This window comes from Manihot esculenta, chromosome 5 (genome assembly GCF_001659605.2).
Source record: "Manihot esculenta cultivar AM560-2 chromosome 5, M.esculenta_v8, whole genome shotgun sequence".
Classification (NCBI taxonomy): domain Eukaryota; kingdom Viridiplantae; phylum Streptophyta; class Magnoliopsida; order Malpighiales; family Euphorbiaceae; genus Manihot; species Manihot esculenta.
In genome coordinates, this window is record NC_035165.2 from 11312059 (window position 1) to 11333355 (window position 21297).

General features: G+C 33.0%; 1 non-coding gene across 1 annotated transcript; it reads right to left on the reverse strand.

The window, feature by feature from the left end:
* Positions 1 to 5058: 5058 nt before the first annotated feature.
* On the reverse strand, positions 5059 to 5132 carry TRNAI-AAU. Its single transcript has one exon. It is a non-coding gene; the product is annotated as a tRNA-Ile (tRNA).
* Positions 5133 to 21297: the final 16165 nt, after the last annotated feature.

A 21297-nucleotide genomic window follows, 5' to 3' on the forward strand; every position in this document is an offset into this window, starting at 1 on the left:
ATAGTGAAATAATTATAAATTGATCGCTATATAACGATAAATTCATTTAATCGCTATTTCTCTAGATTTTTTAGTGTTGCATTTACTTTTGATCCGAACATACTTAATAAACAAAGGAAAAGGGAAAATATATTTCATTTTGTATGAAAAATTCAAGCATGGAAAAATATTTGGGATAATAAAAAATTCATTTCTAATTTAAAATAGTAAAACGTATTTATATTTTCATAATTATAAATCATTAGAAACTGTATCTAAAAACTTCACTATTTTATCATTAAAATATTTTACTATAAATTATTTATTTTTAATAATATAATTTAAATTTATGATTACAAATAAATTTGTATAAAATAATTATTTAATTTTGGTTATGGAAATATTATTGCATATTTTCGTTATAGAAGTTTTTTTTTTATGTTGGAAACAATCAGAAAAAAAAAAAACTTTTAAAGGTATATTTACTTGTGAAAAATATTTTTTATTTACATTGTTTTATTTTTTAAGAAAATCGTGGTTTCATTTTTTATGAAAAGTAAAGAAAAATTTGTTCACCTATAAATAATGAAAAAATATTTTTAAATTTAACATAATAAAAATTACTCATAATTATTATTATTAAACATAAATTCATTACAATAAATGTTAAAATGAGTAGTAAAATTTTTATAATAATATTAGTTTCATTATAATATTATTTAATATATAATAATAATATAAATAATTACTGTTAATAATATATAATAAAATATAACGACAAAAAAAATTATAATATTAGTAAAAAAATTTTTATCAATAATATTTATTATTATATTTTATTCCAGTAATATATAATAATCATATATATTGATTTATATTTATCTTTATTTTTTTTTCAGAAATCTTAAAAAATTATTCCAATTTTTAGTAAGTAGATTTGTATTAGTTTCAAATTTGGAAACGACAGATATGATAAAACAGATGTACACTTTATTTTTGGTATACAAAAACTTGCCTAAATAATTATTTTTTTATTATTATTTTATTTAATACAAAAATAATAAATAAATAAAAAATATCCTTTGTATAATGCATCAACTTGTTTACGTAATCTCTCTGCTCAGCTAAATTATTTTTCATGATGCCAACTCATATATATTTCCCCATGTTATTTTTTTTTTACGCATATTCATTATTTATTTTTTATTTGTAAGTTTTTATTAATTTTATACATAATATATAGAAATAATTATAAAAACTATCTTGTGATTTCATGTTTTATTAAATAGGATACTATATTTTAATTTAATTATAATAAAAACATTCTTGTAATTCTCATACCATTTGCTTTTCCTTTAATAATATTAAATATTATTGATAAATTTACAATTTACTTTTTGATATTTAGTAAAATCTATATATTAGTCTTATAATTTTAAATTTAATTTTTAAAATTTAATTTATTATTAAAATAATCATTTAGTTTAAATTTTATATTTTTAATTAAAATTAATTTTTATATTTTTACAACTTAATCTCTAGATATTATAATTACTAATAAATCTTTAAATTTAAAAATTAATTGTTTGTTAATTTTTAATACCCTTTATGTGAAAAATAATAAAACAAGACCCATAATTTTTTGCCTAATTAAATCAAAATAATCAAAATAAATCACCGAGAAGGGGAAGTTAGACAAAAAAAATTTCAGCCTTAAATCTGGATTCATATTGTAACAAGATTTTTAATATAATTTTTATTTTAGTATTTTATTGCCAAATACAAGATATTAAAATTTAATCAATATGAAAATTTTATAAAAAATATAAATATTTATTATAAATAATTATAATATTTAAAGGCCAATTTATAAAAATATAAGGATGAATTATAATTAAAGATATTATTTATTAATAAAATAGAATTTTATCACTAGATTTAGAAATATAAAAACTAAATTAAATGTTTTACTAAATTTTAAGAATTAAAATATAATTATTCTAATAAAAAATTATTTTTAGTTTATTTTTAAATACCACATCAAAATTTATTAACTATTAGAAAAAAAAAGTCACTTTGCTAATAAATAAAATCACATAATTTTTTTCACCACAAATTAAATCACACTATCATACTTAAAAAGGGCCAAATCATAGTCTTTTTTGTTATTATCACTAATATATAATTTTTTAAAACAATTAAATATGATCTCTTTATTGGATAATTTTCATTCACGGTAATTAAATTTAAGATATTTTTTCATTATAGTTATTAAATTTTAATTTATTTTAAAAAAAATATTAACATTTAAATATTTACTTGAAACAGTCACTTAAATAAGTTTTAGATAAATTTTTTAATGAAATATACACGTCGCATGTCCTACGTGATTCAAATTTTATTTTAATTATTAACGTTTAAATATTTACTTGAAATAGTCACTCAATAAGTTTTAAATAGATTTTCTAACGAAATGCACACGGGACATGTTCAACTTATTCAAAATTTTGTTTTTAAAAAGTTTTTTTTGCCACATCAAATAATAGAGTTTCTTTACTACGTGTAGCCGTAGGGTCACCTGCACTAAAATTCTCACATCTCCCTAGCAAACTAAGAAGTTTCTCCACCTTATCCCCCTCTCTCTCTATACACCAATCATGGACAGCCCGAGCAATGTACCCAGTCAAGCACCACTATCTCCATGCAGCAGTGGAAGAAGAAGCCGCGCTTCCACCTCCCCCAAATTCAAGTTCTAGGTGATCCGTAATCCATCCTTCCTAGAATTCGATCTACTATCCGCCGATGAACTCTTTGTTAACGGCATCCTTCTTCCTCTTCATTTACTCCACCTCACTAGGGATCGGATTCTTGCCATTGAACATGCCAATTGCCATCTTGCTATCACTTTTTAAGAATAAAATTTTGAACTTGTAGCTCTTTTACTAGATAAATGCCTTCATATATTTCCTTTAATTTAGCTTTTAGAACGCTAGTCTTTCTAAAAATGGTCGTAAAACCTTGAATCCAAGTTTCATTGCAATCTCGGATCAAACCTCCTCTATATCCCATGCTGTATTGGCGTACCATGCTCTATCGACATTGATCTTCAAAAAATTTTCTTTCGATTTCATCCGTGCAATCCATTTAGAACCATTTGTCTTCTTTTGCCCATTCACTCCTTTCGTCACTTTATTTCTTTTTGACGAATCACATTTATTTTTTACACCATTAAGAGCGAAATCAAGAAGATTAGACCCATTATTTTCCTTTTCAGTGATCGATATGCTTTCTTCACCAAGCACTCCAAATCTGGACACAAGGTGGTCTGTTTTAGAAAAATTCTCCATGTTCTTATTGTGAGAGCGCTTACTGCGCCTTGTAACTTGCATCCACTCTCCAAATTGCTCGTATTTTTCCAGCTCCTTCATCACTATCCTTGTTCTGTTCACATCGCCATTGCCCGAGACATCTTCTTTGAACAAGCACATCTTTCTTGTGGCATCGAGAACCTTATCTTCAAAGGACACTCCTTTTGTAACTGTTGCATTAAAGCGGTCACGAATCTTGCACTTCTTAGTAACACGGTTATCTTTCACGACCGCTTCCATTTTCTCATTTGGGCAGGGAGAACACTCAGACATCAAGATAAAGTTTTAACTCTATCTCTTTAATGTAAATTTCAAATGGACAGTTTTAGTTTCGTTAGAAAATCTGCAGAAAACTCATCCGAGTAATCATTTCAAGTAAATATTTAAACGTTAATAACTTTTTTAAAATAAATTGAAATTCTGAAATAAATTAAAGTTTAATAATTATAATAAAATAGTGGCTAAAATTCGGTGAACATAAATGAAAATTACCCTCTCTATATCATAATATCGAATTATAATAAATGCAATTCACATGTAATTAAAGTTAAGTTAAAATTATTATCATGAAATAAAATTAAAAATATATATTATTTTTGTTATTTTATTATTATAAATAAAATATTATAAATAAGCTAGTGGAATAAAAAGTTTTATTTTATAAATATCATCACAAAAAATGCTTATTTTTATATTTTTTATTTATGAATTTTTTAGTTAATTATTTTTAAAAAATATTTAATTTAACTTATTATAAAATTTTAATAAATAAAATTTAAATATGATTACAAATAAATATTAAAATTAATAGTAAAAAATTATTATAACGATATCAATTTTACTATTATATTAATTAACATACAATAATAATATGAGTGGTTAATAGTAAAATATAAAAAAATATAATAATAATAAAAATTGAGTATTAAAAGAATTTTTTTTAATATTAATATTTATTATGGTTAATAATTACTTTTTACAAACAATTATAATTTTATTATAAAATATTTATAAAATTATATTTAATTATATATTACTGCCATAAATTATAATAATAAACTCTATATTTTTTTAAAAAACATTTTTACTGCTGACTTTAGTATTCACTGTAGTGTGTTAAGAGGGTTCTTTTATAATAAAATTTAATTAATTATAATTTAAATATTAAGAGATTTTTTCAATAAGTTTAAATTTAAATAGTATATTAATATAATTAAATATTTAAATAAATAATTTTTAAATAACAATAAAATTGTAAATTAACAAAACATGGAAAGCCTTGCATACTGGAAATTGTAAGTAATTAATCATAGTTATCTTTTAAAAAATAACTGTAATTTTTCTAATTTTAAAAATTTTATTAATAGTATTTCAAAATTTCAAAATATTTAATATTTAGTTCTAGAAACATTTTAAAATTTTTACAATATTTAACGGTTAATACTATTGAAAAGATTAATTAATAGATTTTTTAAAATATTAAAAATATTTTTAATATATTTTTTAAAATTTAGTTTTTAATGCTATAGAGAGTGAATAATAATTTTTTCATAAAATTATAATAGTTTTTTTTTTGAAATGCATAAATTTATAATAGTTAAAATTTAAAATTAAAAAATGAAATGTACTCCTTACACTAACTATTATTTTGCTACTGAAAATTCTCATCGCGAATGTAAAACGACTGGAATTTGCAACAAAAAGGGCATTTTGGCCCATGCAGGTTTCGAACCTGCGACCTTCGCGTTATTAGCACGACGCTCTAACCAACTGAGCTAATAGGCCAATGGACGTCCAAGTTCGAGCTGTAAATTGCTATTAATGATTCTGTTTTTTTTGCAGCAATTAAACTATAATTATTCAATTACAGTTTTTAAAAAATAATTTCCAATGGATTAAACTTATAATAAAAATTATAAAAAATATATTTGAAAAAAAGAAAGAGGAATTAATAGGGTGCAAATTCTTTGATCAACTTCAGAGTGGATGGTGTGTATTTAGCCCAGCTCAATAAGATAATCTTGTGGTTATATATCCACCCAATGGACTCTACTTGGGCTCATTGCCTATTGAATTTTAATTTATTATTTAATTTTCTTGCCAAGACAACTGAAAATTTTTAAAACATCTCTATAAAAATATTTATGATTTGGAGAATAATTGATAAAAAGCTATTAGCAAGAGAGGCACAAAATGCAAGGTCTTAAATGTTTCTTGTGTTTATTTACACCCTCAAAGGTGGTATGGTTGTTTGATTAAGAATTTTTCAACGATTCAATTCAATTAATTTTTATTTAATAATTTTTTATTTGAAAGACATTCTTTTAAGGTTCTGATGTTATTCTTGATGAAGCAAACAATGGCTTATTTTGTGGAGGACATGTGGACTTTAGGGATAACTAATTCTTGTATGGCAATCACATCCCAACCTTGTGATGAGATAGGATTCGATATGACACCATATATTCTCAAATCAACATACATATCAATGCATGTGTCCCTTATGGAATAATATCTACATTTCTACCTATAATACCTTCCGTATCCAAAACTTCATGGAGACTCTTTTAGGGGAAATGCATAATCTTCCTCTTCCTTTTGATGAAAAATCATTTTACTTAATTTTATTTTCATTAATTCTATCATTAAACCTTAAAAATTCTTTCAGAAAATTCATTCTCTCCCAAATAAAGGATAAAATTGATTAGATAAATATAATATTAAAATTAAAATTAAAGAGGTAAAATATATTATATCTAAAAAATAAAATATCACGAAAATAGTACTTTCACTTCGATTTGCTTATAAACGATATCTCCAATAGCAAGAGAGGCATTCTTTTATATATAAAATGGCATACACATTCATTTCTCTTAGTTTAGAATTAAGAATGTTCACAAGAAGTTAATTCAATTGATTTTTTTTTATAATTATTTTATTTAAAATAAAATAATTCAATTCTTTTTAATTTTAAAAAAATTCATTATATATGAAAATAAAATCATACATAATTTTATAATAATTTATTAATTTTTTTTTTATAAAATTATTCATGTCAAGTGAATGATATAAAATTGCATCCCAAGAAAAAAATAATTAAATTAATGCCACACAAACATTTACAATTCACCACTCATAGTTGCAAGGTGACGACGCACCGCATAGGACCATGCTTAAGTCATTTCGAATACAAGAGCAGCAAGGAGAGGAAATGTCAAAAGAAGAAGAGAAGAAGCACTTCACCGGGGTGAGATGCTCAAAAACGATTCAAGAACCTCAAGTGCAACAAGAATTATTGGTGGTGGTGTCGGTGGATCAGTATATAACGTCATTCATCATATTAGGATTTAAGGGAATCGACTGGGAGGGTTTAATTTGTTTAGCTATTCAAGCTTGCGGAAATTTATTATTTAATTTTTGGTTATTACCATTATTAATAAGTTAATTTTTGCATTTTCAGAAATTTATTAAAAAATTTTTATCTTTTCTTTATTTTAACAAAATAGTCATTCCGTCTTTTTTTTTCCTTTAAAAATATATGAAAAATAAAAGAGAAAATTTTTAAAATTCAATTTTACCCTCAATAACCCTCCTTCTCTTTTCGTTGATTAAATAGTTCATCCGATTTCTTTTCTTTTAAAAATAGATGAAAAAGGAGAGAAAAATTTTTAAAATTCATTTTTGTCTTCTTCCTTCCCAATAACCTAATTTTTCTTTTTCCTCCTCAATAACTCAATTTTTAAAATTTAATTTTTAAAACCTAATTTTTTTACTTCTTCTTTCTCTTCTTCATCCTCAACAATCCAATTTTTAAAATCCATTTTTTTTTATTTCTTCTTCCTTAATAACCTAATTTTTAAAATTCAATTTTTTACGAAGAATAAGAAGAATTGAAGAAAAAGAAGAAGAAGAAGAAAAAAAAAGAAGAAGATGATAATTTAGTCTTTTGATATATTTTTAGTGGTAGAAATAGATGGAAAGACTATTTCATTAATGGAGAGAAAAAAAATAAAGATATTTTAATAAATTTCTAAAAATACAAGAACTAACTTATTAATAATAGTAATACCTAAGAATTAAATAATAAATCTCCCTAGAATGAATGCATGCAGTGAAGAGATTAAATACCAAGACAATACAACACCGTAAAGCAACAAGAAAATGAAGATGCAAAACGATGCATTTAACTTATGGGCTTTAGTCAGAAAAAATAAAATTTTCAAGAAGTCATAGAATATTCTAGAATATAATAGAATGTAGTAGAATTGTAAAATCTATTAGTCAGTTACAATTTTCTTCTTTCATGCCAATAGCACAATTTATGTATATAAAACTACTCAATGAATAAACATACAAGTTTTCTCTCATAACATAGTTGTCTTTTACATGGTATCAGAGCTAACTCTGTGAGCTAAATTATTGAAAACCAGATCTAGATCTGGAAGAGTTTCTTTCCTCTCCATAACCAACCAAGATCGAGATTAAGGAGTCTAATGGCTGAAATGGTAGAAGAAATCAATCAGACTCTCATCGAAAATGAAGGCAATATGCTCAAGCTGTTGAACTCTGACTCACCCAGCATGATCCTGGTCAGTTCTCCCCTAAATAGAAATAATTGCTTGACATGAAGTAGATTGATGATTATAGCATTGAAGGCCACGGATAAACAAGAATTCATAAATGGAAAATGTAAAATGTCAGATTCAGACGATAACAATTATGTAGAGTGATAGAAGGCAGATAACATGGTAATGTCATGGATTCTAAATGCTATTTTAAAAGACTTAGTTGAAACTTTTCTTTATGCTACAAATGCCTATGAATTATGGGAGGAATTAAAGGAAATATTTGGTGATAGTAATGGTCCTTTGATATATCAACTAATAAAAGAAATTAGTATTTAAATAAAGAAAATAGCCCTCTGATGATGTATTATACTAAATTAAAAAAACTATGGGATGAATTCACCTATTTGGAACCTGCACCTATATGTGATTATGGTGCATCTAAAGCATTTATTGATATTGAAAATAAACAAAAGTAGATGTAATTTCTAATGGGCTTTAATGAAACCTATGACCATGTGAGAAACAAAATTCTCATCATGGAACCCTTATCTAGTATAAACGAAGCCTATTCTATAGTGTTGAGAATTGAGAAGCAAAGGAAGGCCCATGGTAACAGTGAGAACTTTGGAAACAATGCAATGGTAGTGAACCACTTCTTCTACTATCATTCTTGTGTATATGGATGATGTCATATTACCAGGCAATGATCTCTCAGAAATTAATAGAATCAAACAGTTTCTGGATGATTCCCTTAAAATCAAAGATCTTGGTAATTTGAAATTCTTCTTAGGACTAGGAATTGCAAGATCACGTTCTGGTATCTTTTTATATCAAAGGAAATATGCTATGGACATTCTAACCTGATCCTTCCATTTACAGAAAAATTATAGGCAGATTACTATACTTGACTACTACTAAGCCAGATATCACTTTTGCAATGCAGCAGTTAAGTTAGTATTTGGCCTAGCCCACATCCCTTCATTGGTAGGCACTCCACAGGGTCCTTCGTCACATTAAACATGCTCCAGGGAAAGGGTTGCTCTTCACATATGCTTCTGCTATTTACTTAAAATCCTTCAATGACTCTGATTGGGCTGGATGTCTTAATATCATAAAATCTATAATCAAATTTTCCTTTTACCTTGAAAAATCTCGTATAAGTTGGAAATCTAAGAAACAACAAACATTTTCCAGATCTTCCTCTTAAGCAAAATATAGGGCCTTGGCTGAAACTACTTGTGAAGTCCAATGGATCAAATATTTACAACAAGATCTTCATGTTAGTCACTCCTTCCCTGCTAGTGTTTATTGTGATAATCAATTTGCAATATACATTGTAGCCAATCCAACATTTCATGAACGAACCAAGCACATTGAGGTCGACTACCATATTGTATGAGAAAAGGTTTCTTCTAGCCTCATTCACTTATTGCCAATTCCTTCTCACGCTCAGCTCGCCAACAACTACACAAAGACTCTAGTTATATCATCTTTCTAAGCTCTGGTTTCAAGCTGGAAATGGTGGATATTCATTCTCTAGCTTGCGCCAGGGGGATGTGTGAAGTTATTTTATTCTAGATGAAAGCTTCTAGCTTAGCTCAAGTTGTTAATAGTTAATTAAGAAGTTAGTTTCTTGTTTTCTTCTTTTTTTGCCTATAACTTTTTGCATAAACTAACTCTATATATAAATCAGTGGTACCAAACTAAATAATACAATTTTCGATTTTTATTTTTCATTTTTCAATTTTCTTTTCTTGTATCATTACTAGGGATGTCAGGTGGGCGGGTTTTTACGGGTACCCGATCCGCCCAAACCCTATTAGGACGGATTTGGGTTTTTACAAAACGAATTTGGGCGGATTTGGATTTGAAAAATTTTATCCGTTTCAGATTCGGGTAGGGTTCGGGGTTGGGTGATCGGATACCCATTACCCGAACCCGATTACCTATATTAACAAAACTAACCCTAATTTCCTTTTTCATTTTACTATTTCCTCTCTCCGTCGGCGCCTCTCTCCCTCGCTTGCCTTTCCTCTCTTCGTCGAAGCCTCTCCCCCACTTCACTGACGACTGCCGGTAGCCCAGTCGGCACCGGCGACGTCTCCTTTCTCTCCCCCATAAATCTTCTCTCTCCACAGTGGGATATTTCCTTCTCTCTCTCCAGTCGGCGACATCTCCCACTTCCCAGTCAAGGCCTCTCTCCCCCCACTTCACTGACGAGTGCCGGCAGTCGGCACCAGCTACGTCTCCTTTCTCTCCCCAGTCGACCACGACGATAAATCTTCTCTCTCCCCAGTCAGCGATATCTCATTCTTTCTCTCCAGCGGCGGCATCTCCCACTTCCCAGTCGAAGACAACTCTTCCCTCTCCCCGGTCGGCATCGGCGATATCTCCTTCTCTCTTCCTTTGACTGGAACTTTCTTCAGGTTTGCAATCAAATTTTTTGACTGGAACTTTCTACTGTTGCTTGGTTTGCTAGGTTTGCTGGGTTGACTGGAATTTTCTACTGGTGTGTTTGCTGGGTTTGCTGTTTCTTGTCATTGAACATTTCTCCTTCTACTGTTAGGTAGTTTATTTGGTAATTTTTGTCATTGAATTGATTATTTAGATACTTTTAAAAAATTTAATTATTTGCTATTTGATTAATATAATATTTGTGATTTTTAGAATTTATGAACAATTAATTTGATTATCTGGTTATAAATAATTATTTGCTGGGTTGTGTAAATGTTAAGTAGTTTATTTGCTAGTTTTTGTCATTGAATTGAATTTAAAAAATCGGGTTCGGATATTGTGCGGGTATTGTTAAACGGGTTTTGAACGGGTTCGGATAATAAAATTAAAATATTAAACGGGTTCGGGACGGGTTCGGAAATTATATATATAATCGGGTTCGGATTTGGATACTCTCAATTTTACGGGTACCCTACCCGTTTACATCCCTAAGAACTTTAAGCAAATCCATTGTTGAAAGTATCAGTGACGGATTTTAGACTATCAATGACGAAATTTTTCGTCGCTGATAATCAATTTTTTTTTTTTTTGAGTGAATGTTAAAAAAGTGTTGTTAAAAACTAGATTTAATGTAGTATTAGTTGCAATTAAAATATATTATATATGTAGAGTTATTTTTAGTTGTTAATTTTCACGATAATCAAATAGATTACTGGGCATATATATATATACCATTTGAATTAATTTTCAATTTTTTAACTTTACAAAATAAATAAAAATAATAATCATTAAAAAATTAGACACTTAAAAAAAATCTATGCTCTGGCTTTAAGGAATATAATAATACCACTCAACAAATCACACACTCATGTATATAATTTTAACTTTAACTAGAAACTGAACTCCAAAGTCAGACTACGAATTACGATTTTAATATCACACAGTTAAAATATTGTTGATAATAAATAAATAAATAAAAATTTTTTTAATATTCATAATTTTTTATTATTAAATAATAAACCACTTTTTTTCCATAATATAAACTGTGTGTTCAACAACCTACACAACCCTCATGCACCCATTCAAGCGGAAAATTTATGTATATATTAATAATTAAAAAAATGAAATATGAAGGGATTAGCGAAAAACTGGGCGGCCATTCCAATAAAGAACATGAAGTTAAGAAGGATACTAGATTTGAATGGAAGAGTCGCTGTCACCGTCAAACAAAAACAAAACACTCACCATTCTTCTTCTACGTGTCGACCTATCATTTGCTGTTTTTACTTCCTATTTATTATTCTCTCCGTACCTCTAGGTTTCACGCGTGTTTACCGCTGGATCCGACACTAACAAGTCCATCCTACTCACTCAAATCACCCTCTGCTCTCTCGCTGTCGTTATAGAAAAGTAATAAGCAAAAGAAGTCTAAGCGAGAATTTCAAAGGTCGCGAGGGTTTTTTTAGTCGGTGGAGAGGGGTTTTCACTGAGTTACTTTCTCTCCATTTGATCTGTATAGTTTTAATTTTATTTTATTTTTACTTTATATTTATTACTTTAATTTTTTTTTATTTTTATAATTTAAATCTATTTATTTTTTAAGATATTTTGCTTACTGATTGAAACATCTTTTGATTTTGACGTCAGTATTTCGAGAGAATGGATAATACGTTCAGTGATCAACGCTCTTATTAGTTTTAATAAAACTGAATTCTATGATATTTTGTCCGGTGATCAATACTCTCACTAGTTTCAACAAGACTGAATTCTATAGTGTTTTCTTTTTCACCGATTGTGTCTGTTCGATGAGTCGAGCTCGCTTTGAAAAGATTGATTGGTGTAGAATTTTCTCTTTTATTTTTTTATTTATTTATAGTTGGTTGGACTATCACTTCTTTCTGCTTTTATTTTATATGGATTTCTCTATTTTTAACATGTGAAACACCGGAGGAGTCTCAGTAATAAACGTTGATGGTAGTATATTGGTGGTGCCGTTGTTTCTAGTGGTGTTACTGTTTTTGATTTTTTCCTCTCCTTTGCTTTGTGCCTTTTGCATTTGATTTTTTGTATACTTTTGTATTTGAAAGGGTAATCAATTTCTAAGCAAATTTCACGAACTGTGGTAAGGGGCGACAAAAGTTCAACGTTCATTTGAGGATTGAGCCATTTCTGAATTTGTATTTCTAAGCGAGATATCTTGTTAGAATTATTTTGAGCTTTTCTGAATTTGTGGATAAACTTTTACCTATATTTGGCCCAATCAACCTTTAAATATAAATTTACTTTTGCATGGTTTAAAAAACATTCATCTAAAAATATAAATTCTTAAATTCAAATGCTAATTGAAATTAATTATTGCACCACAACAAGATATGTCTATTCTTCATATAAATTGACCGACATAATATATAATATTTTTTGATAAAAATTATAAACGTCCATAAATTTTAATTATATGTTTACATTATAAAACATATGTCAGTTTATATTTTTTTTATAAAAATCTCCCAAACACAAAATATAAGTATGATCTAATTATATAAGTGTAAAGAAATTTTTTATAATATAAATATAATTATCGAAAAATTTTAATTATATATCAATACTTAAAAATTATATAGCTATATTTTAAATAAACTAATTTAATTTAATTTCTCGATTATTTTTTGTTAAACTATTTAATTTTTATTAATTGATTTAATTTTTTAAATTGATTCGATTTTAATTAATTTTAAAAATTAATTTTTAAATTAATTAAATTTTTTGATTCCAAACGATTTACTTATAATTCTGATTCCTTTAAAAAAAGTTATTTAATTAATTTTCGATTATTTTAATTTAGTTTGATTTTAAACCGAAACAATTAAATTCGGTTCAATTTAGTTTAAAATAAAAGTAATCAATTTTAATTTGATTTGATTTAAAATCAAAATAATCGATTTTAATTTAATTCTTTAAAAAATTGATTTTGATTTGATTCCATTCAAACCGAAACAATCAATTACTTAACCTTATTAATTTTTTAAAACGTGACCCGATAATTACATATATAACACAATAAATTAAAAGTTTAAGATTCAATTGAGACAAATTTAGAATGTAAATAATATATTATTAAATTATATATTTTTCTTCATAGAAAAAATAATTTAATTTAATTTAATTTAAATAATAAGTTATATTTACTTATTTTATTTTTACTTTTATTTTTATGATCACAAATTATAAATTAATAATTATTTATTTAAACATAAATTAAAGATATATATAAAATTGATTGTAACAATACGATTAAGTATTAAAGATAGTTTAGGTGGTAAGGGTTGTATAAATTGCTCTAAGAAATTCAAGTTATTTAGTAATTTCCTGTTAACTATTATATACAATTCGGAATTGTTGTATTTCGCAGATCTGGGATTGAATCCCAAGCAGGTAGCTGGTTATTACACTCTATCCTGTTAAATTTGCAACATCCTCGTCGCAACTAAATCAAAATAATTGCTAAATTAAGACCGGATTCTAGATATTGTGGTTCGTTAGTATCTCGGACGGCTCCACCTCGTCTCACACGGTAGCCCTTTCCTCACAGGCCCACTAGCTCTGCACAATTTGGATGGCTCTGATACCAATTGAAACAACCCGACCCAAACTAGGCCAAATAACTTTTGGACCCACTTTCCACTTGGCTCAAAATGGTTAACCCAAGTTATTTAGTAGTTTCATTCTAACTATTATATACAATTCAGAATTGTTGTATTCCGCCAATCTGGGATTGAATCCTAAGCAGGCAGCTGGCCATTACACTTGAGAAGATTTCAATTTTAATTGAAAAAATAAATCGATATAATTTATTTAATTTTTCACTATAATGATCAGATTGATTCAATTTAAAATACTAAGTTATTTAAGATTTTTGTTTGTTTTATAGTAACATTGTGATTGGCTTCATTTAACACCTTTATTGCCATGGGTAACAATTAGGCTGTGGAAGATACTTGCATGTGAAAGATAATTGTATTATGAGAGAAAACTTATATGTTTATTCATTGAGCGGTTTATTTATATACACAAGTTGTGCTATCGGTGGAAAAGAAGAAAATTGTAATTGACTAACACATTTCACAATTCTACCACAATATTTGCCCTTGTGTGATTTTGTGAACAAGCAATGGTCAAAGGTGAACTGCTCAAATCCATATTGCTTTAGGTTATTGGTAAGTTCCTTATTCCACATTCTTCCTGCTTGTTTTAGGCCATATAGGCTTTTAATCAATTTACATACTTGCCCTAGCTGGCTTGTTGGTACCCTTCTGGTGGTGTCATGTAGAGGTCTCCCTCTATGTAGCCATATAGGTAGGTATTATTGACATCTAATTGGTGTATCGCCAGTTCTTTGCAGTAGTGATACTTATGAAAATTCTCACAATAACTAGTTTAGCTACTGAAGAGAAATTATCAGTGTAGTCTACACCAGGTAACTAGTTAAAGCCTTTAGCGACAAGTTTGGCTTTAAACCTGTCCACTGTCCTATCTAGTTTATGCTTGATTATGTACACCCATTTGGTGGCAATAGCCTTCTTCCCTTTAGGCAAGGAGGTCAAGATCCAAGTATTATTGAGCTCCAGAGTTTTTAATTCATCTTGCATGGCTCGTACCCAATTACTGTCTTTTTTTGCTTGAACATAAGATTTAGGTTTATGGGTCATAGATACATTTGCCACAAAATTTATATAATGGCAAGAAAAAATGGGTTAAGATACAAAACAAGGGTGGTGGTTAATGAGAGTATCTGAAGCCTCTGAGGTAGCAATGGAGAATGCACTGGGGTTTGTATTGCTGATAGAGGTTTCCATAAAGTCATTTAGCCATCTAGGTTGAGTAGTAGCCCTTGTATTTCTCCTTGGAGTAATGGTGGTGGTTTCTTAATGTATCTGAGTGCTAAGCTCTAGTTATTCTATTGAGTCTTCTTGGGCTGTATGCTCTATGTCAGTGTTATTGTGTGTGTCTGGGATTGCTGCAAGTTGGCTTTGTGATGTTGGTTGTGAGGGATTACTTGTAATACCCGGCTAGACTCCGGTATCGGAATTTCTACCGTCCGATGGAATCTCGGATGTCGGAAACCTCTAGAAGAGTAAAATCGTGTTTTCATAAAATGTTTTAATGTATTTGTTAGTTTTAAGTAAGAAAGAAATCGAGTTTTAAATGAAAAAGACCATGGAGGCATTTCCAGGTTCGGCCGCCGAACGTGAGATAGTTTAGGGGGGCACGTTAGGCTTCCGAATGTGGCTCATGTTCGGCCGCCGAACATGCATGCGTTTTGGAGTCGCCTTCGGCTTTCGAAGGTGGCCTGACTTGCCACCTATAAAAGGACCCATGGCCGAAAATGGGCGAGCTTTCTCCCCTATTTTCGGCCAACGGTGAGTCCATGCCCTCCCATGGTTAGTTTTGATGTTCTTCCTCAAATCTTTCGAGTTTTAACAAGTTTTAACTTGGTTTTGAAGATTTTTGAAGCTTAGAGCAAGTTTTGGAGCTTGGAGGTCCAAGGAGCTAGATTTCTCCCATCTCCAAGTTAGGATCGTCTTTCCTCTCGATCTTCAAGAGGTAAGCCTAGATCCTACCTTTCTTGTATGTTTTAAACAAGTTTTATGAAGTTTATGGGGTAGAAATGCATGTGTAAGTTAGTTGATTGCATGTTAGGGTTAATGTTGAGTTTATGAGTAATGTATGTTGTTTAAGTGGCCTTTTGTGTTTGTGTTGGGGTTTAGGATAGTTTGTGTAATACCCGGCTCGAGTCCGGCATCGGACTTCCTGTAGTCCGGTGGAATCTCGGGTGTCGGAACCCTCGAGAAGGGTAATGCATATGTTTTCCAAGGTAGTTTCTCTTGTTTTCATATTTTGAAGTGTTAAAAGACTTGAGTTTTGAAAGAAAAGCAACAAGGGAGAAATGCAAAGGTTCGGCCGCCGAAGGTCACTTTCGGCCGCCGAACATTGCATGGTTGCGGCTTCACGTTCGGCTGCCGAAGGTGGTCTGGCCAGCCACCTATAAAAGGGCCAAGGGTCGGTGGAAGGAGGTTATTTCTCCTCCACTTGCAGCCAGAGGTGAGTTTCAGCCTCTCCTACGTTGACTTTCATGTTTTCCATGATTTTCATCAAATCTTTCAAGAGTTTTAAGAGTTTTGGTGACTTATGAAGGTTTTGAGCAAAAGAAGCAAGTTTTGAAGCTTGGAGCTTTGGAAAAGCTTTTCTTCATATCTCCACGATAGGATCCTTCATCCTCAAGTTGTGTAAGAGGTAAGTGAAGATCCTGAGCTTCTTTGATGATTTTGAAAGGTTTTATGAAGTTTGTATGGGTAGTTTGCATGTTTAGGTTTAGATGAGGTTTTTGGTGATTTGTGGTGTTCCAGCATGTTTAAGTGTTATGTGCTATGTTTGTTTGGGGTTTTAGGGTAGTTGTAGACCCCTTTGTGCATATATATGTGTATATGCTAGTTGGGAGTAGTTGATATGCATGTTGGTAGGTTTTTGGGCAAAGTTTGCATGAAACAGAGCAGGGTTCTGCCCTTCGGGCAAAACCAGGTTCGGCCGCCGAAGGAAGGTTCGGCCGCCGAACCCCTTGTGGAGGCAGTTTCGGCTGCCAAAGGTTGCCCCCGAAAGCTAGGCTTTCGGTTTAGAAAGGGACTTTCGGCCGCCGAAAGAGGGAGTTCGGCCGCCGAAAGTGTGTGAGTTTCGTCTCTGGACGAGACCTTCGGCCGCCGAAGGTGCCGCCGAACATGCATGAGTTTCGTCTCTGGAGTGGGGTTTCGGCCGCCGAACCTGCCGCCGAAAGTGCCCTGTCCAGCTTTCCTTTGCATGTTTTATGTGATGGTTTGAGGATTGTTTAGAGGGGTTTTGGGGAGTTTCGTAGAGATGTTCTTGAGTGCGTTTAGTCCCTCATTTGAGTCCACCTGTGTAGGTACGGACCAGAGGAATCAGGGAGGTCAGCAGTGAGTTCAGTGTCAGAACCTGCAGAGTCAGTGCAGAGATAACCAGGTGAGTGGAAATTAACTTATGTTTTAATATGAGAACTGAATATTTTCTCATGCTTCATGCATCATGAATATGCTATAGGGTGAGTGCATTAGTGTACACAAAGATGATGCATTGCATTTATCCTTGTACTTGGCATTGCTCCTTGTACATTGTTTATGTGAGACGGCACGGACTTCGTGAGGATTCATTAGCCCTCAGAGGAAAGACCTGGAACAGCCCTACGGGAACCAGGCACATACATAAAGACCTGGAACAGCCCTACGGGGACCAGGCACATGGTACTTAGGTACCCCAGATGAGATAGAGGGAGTTTTGATCCGTCCGGCCGAGGTTATGTGATTATGTGTTGCATTCCATGAGAGCATGTTTTATCACCTATATTTGCCTATTCTACTCACTGGGCTAGTGTAGCTCATCCCTCTCCCCTAACTTCAGCTGTGCAGGTTCAGAGGTCAGAGAGAACTCAGCAGGGTACAGGAAGAGTACAGAGTCTTGTAATAGCTAGTGTGGACATGTAAATGTAAAGAGATAAGGTTTATGTATAGTGTATAGAATGGTGCTTGACTATAAGAGTTGTAATCCCTTGTTCTTCTCACATGATCAGTTTATGTTTACATTTATTGTTGTATGTTTATGAGCAAAACCAGGCTTAACATGATGAGTTTGATCCGCCTAGAGTCATGAGGAGCTCTAGTAGGGATTAGTAGAGAACAGAAAGAGTGCATGCACAGGTTAAGCCTTGGAATGAAGAAAAGTTTTATGTTTTTACAGCAAATGTATGATCATGTATGGGATTTCACAGGTATACAGACAGGATAGCAGGCTTACTACGGGTCCCGGCGACCTTAAGTCGATCTGGATCCTAGTGCCGGTGGCAGTTCGGTTTCCGGGCTGTTACAGATTGGTATCAGAGCCCTAGGTTCATATGGTCGGACCTATAGAGAGAGAGTTGGGCTCATAGAGAGGTGTAGCAGGTCAAGCACCATAGGAAAAAACATGTCCACGAGGATAGGATGTTATGCTGATGTGCAATGCCCTGAGTTATGCATGTGCATGTTTTTGATGTGTTGCTGATGTGTTATGTGATTTGTTGTTTTCCAGAACGTGAAGATGCGAGGAACTCGTCGATCCGCGAGATTGACTGGAGTCCCACCTGTAAGTGAGGGTACAGCTGCTCGTCCACCTGCCTTGCCAAGGGCAAGATCGCACAGGTCAAGCAGGGAAGGAACGTCACGAGACCCGAGAAGGTCTTCTGACGAGAGCAGGAGAGGAGTAAGCAGAGGGGGAAGGTCAGTAGAAGAAAGAGGTGTGCTGGAAGAGGATCAGAGTAGAGATGTAAGCATGGGTGTAGGAAGGTCAGAAGAAGGTATGGGGGAGTCCCAGGGAGGCGTTCAGGCCTCGGGGTTTGGCTATCCACCCTTTCCACAGGGCCCAGAGTATCCGATGGGAGGCATGTCGGATTACTCCAGTTTTGCCCCATATCCACCCTACATGCCCTATATGCCCTATCCTTCTTTTTATCCACCATATCACATGTGTCCACCCCCACCTGTTCATCCAAGTCCAGTACAGCCTGAAGTGAGGGAACCAGTTCCTCCACCACCACCTCCTGAACCAGTAGCCCCTGTTGTGGAAGCACAGCAACCCAGTTCGTCAGGGGGAAGTAAGGTGAAGATGACCGAGTACTTAAAGTTGGATGCTCCGAAATTCAATACAGGAGATGATCCCTTTGAGTATCTCAGTGCAGTTAGAATGATAACAAGTGAGTTAGGAGCTGATGACGGTAGAGCCATTGAGATGGCAGGGTTCACGTTAAAGTGTAAGAAAGCTAGAGAATGGTTCAAGAACTATGTGGACCCGAGACTTGCGAGTATGACATGGGAAGAGTTCGCCAACGAATTTGCTGGATGGGCTTTTCCTGACAGTTCCAGGGAACTAAAGGTTGTGGAGTTTGAGCAGTTGCGACAGACGGAGGAGATGAGCGTTGATGACTATACAGATAAGTTCCTGGAATTGTTGTCATATGTCGGTCAGGCATATGATACAGATCAGAAGAAGGCAAAGAGATATGCCACAAGGCTTCATCCCAGGTATTTCTCTTTGATTCTTCATGCGGAGAAGGAAAGTTTCCACTCTATTGTGGATGCTGCTAGAAAGATGGAGGCCAGTGCCATAAGTCAAGGTGTAGTCAAGGCACAGTCTTCTGGTGTTAAACCAGGTTCCTCCTCACAGGGTACAGCAAGTGCAAGTAAGAAGAGATGGGAGAAATTCAGAGGAAAGAGAGGCAAGTTTTGGAACAGGCTTAAGTCGGGTCTGGGAATGAGTAGTGGCTCCAGTTCTGGCGCAGATTTTCCAGTGTGCAAGAGGTGTGGCAAACAGCATAGAGGAGCTTGTCAGTTGGGATCCACAGCCTGCTATAGATGTGGGCAGGAGGGACATTATGCACGGGAATGTCCTCAGGCGACTTTGGTTGCACCATCCCAGCAGATGAGTGCGGGCAGTGTAGTACAGCCAGTAGCTTCAGCCATTCCACCAAGCAGTGGCAGAGGAAGAGGAAGAGGGGTAGCCTCTTCATCAGGGATGGGTTCCCGAGGTGCAGGTCCGTCAGCCCCAGCACGGATTTTCACCCTGACTCAGCAGGAGGCAGACACGTCGAACACGGTGGTGTCAGGTAATCTCATCATTGGGTGTTCAGAGGTGTATGCTTTAATGGACCCCGGTGCTTCTCACTCTTTCATTTCTTCTAGAGCTGCAGAGAGGTTGGGTCTGATAGTATCTGAGTTAGAGTGTCCTCTATGGGTCAGTGGACCCAAATGTGATCCATCTTTGGCAGAGTCAGTCTGTCGGTTCAGTCCAGTGTGCATAGAGAGTAGATACCTTCCAGCTGACCTGGTGGTTCTAGAGTTGACAGATTTTGATGTCATTCTAGGGATGGACTGGTTATCTACGTATGATGCTACCCTGAACTGTAGAGACAAGGTAGTCAGTGTCAGAGATCAGGATGGGTCAGAGTGTGTCTTCAGAGGAGACAGGAGAGGGACACCTAGGGGTTTGATATCAGCCCTCCAGGCTCATAGGATGTTAAGGAAGGGGTGTCAGGGGTTCCTAGCTTATGTGAGAGAGCTAGACAGTCAGGTTAGGGAACCATCCTCAGTACCAGTTGTTAGAGACTTCCCAGATTTGTTTCCTGAAGAGCTTCCAGGACTGCCACCAGATAGGGAAATAGAGTTCGAGATTGAGTTGATGCCCAATGCCAGACCGATCTCTATTCCTCCCTATAGGATGGCACCAGCAGAGTTGCGAGAGTTGAAAGAGCAGTTACAGGATTTGGTAGCGAAGGGTTTCATCCGCCCGAGTACCTCACCCTGGGGTGCTCCAGTATTGTTTGTCAGAAAGAAGGATGGACCTCTTAGACTTTGTGTCGACTACAGACAGTTGAACAAAGTCACTATAAAAAACAAGTATCCTTTACCCAGGATCGATGATCTATTCGACCAGCTGGCAGGAGCAGGTTGTTTTTCTAAAATAGATCTGAGATCCGGATACCACCAGTTGAAGATCAGGGAAGGAGATGTATCCAAGACTGCTTTCCGAACCAGATATGGGCATTATGAGTTCCTTGTGATGCCGTTCGGGTTGACTAACGCCCCTGCAGCATTCATGGATCTCATGAACAGGGTTTTCAGGGAGTACTTGGATCGTTTTGTGATCGTCTTTATTGATGATATCTTGGTGTACTCCAGGACTGCAGAGGACCATGCCCAGCATCTGCGGATAGTGCTGCAAACCTTGAGAGAGCATGGCTTATATGCCAAGTTCTCCAAGTGTGAGTTCTGGTTAAGGAGCATTTCCTTTTTGGGACATGTTGTATCAGAGGACGGTATAGCAGTAGATCCCAA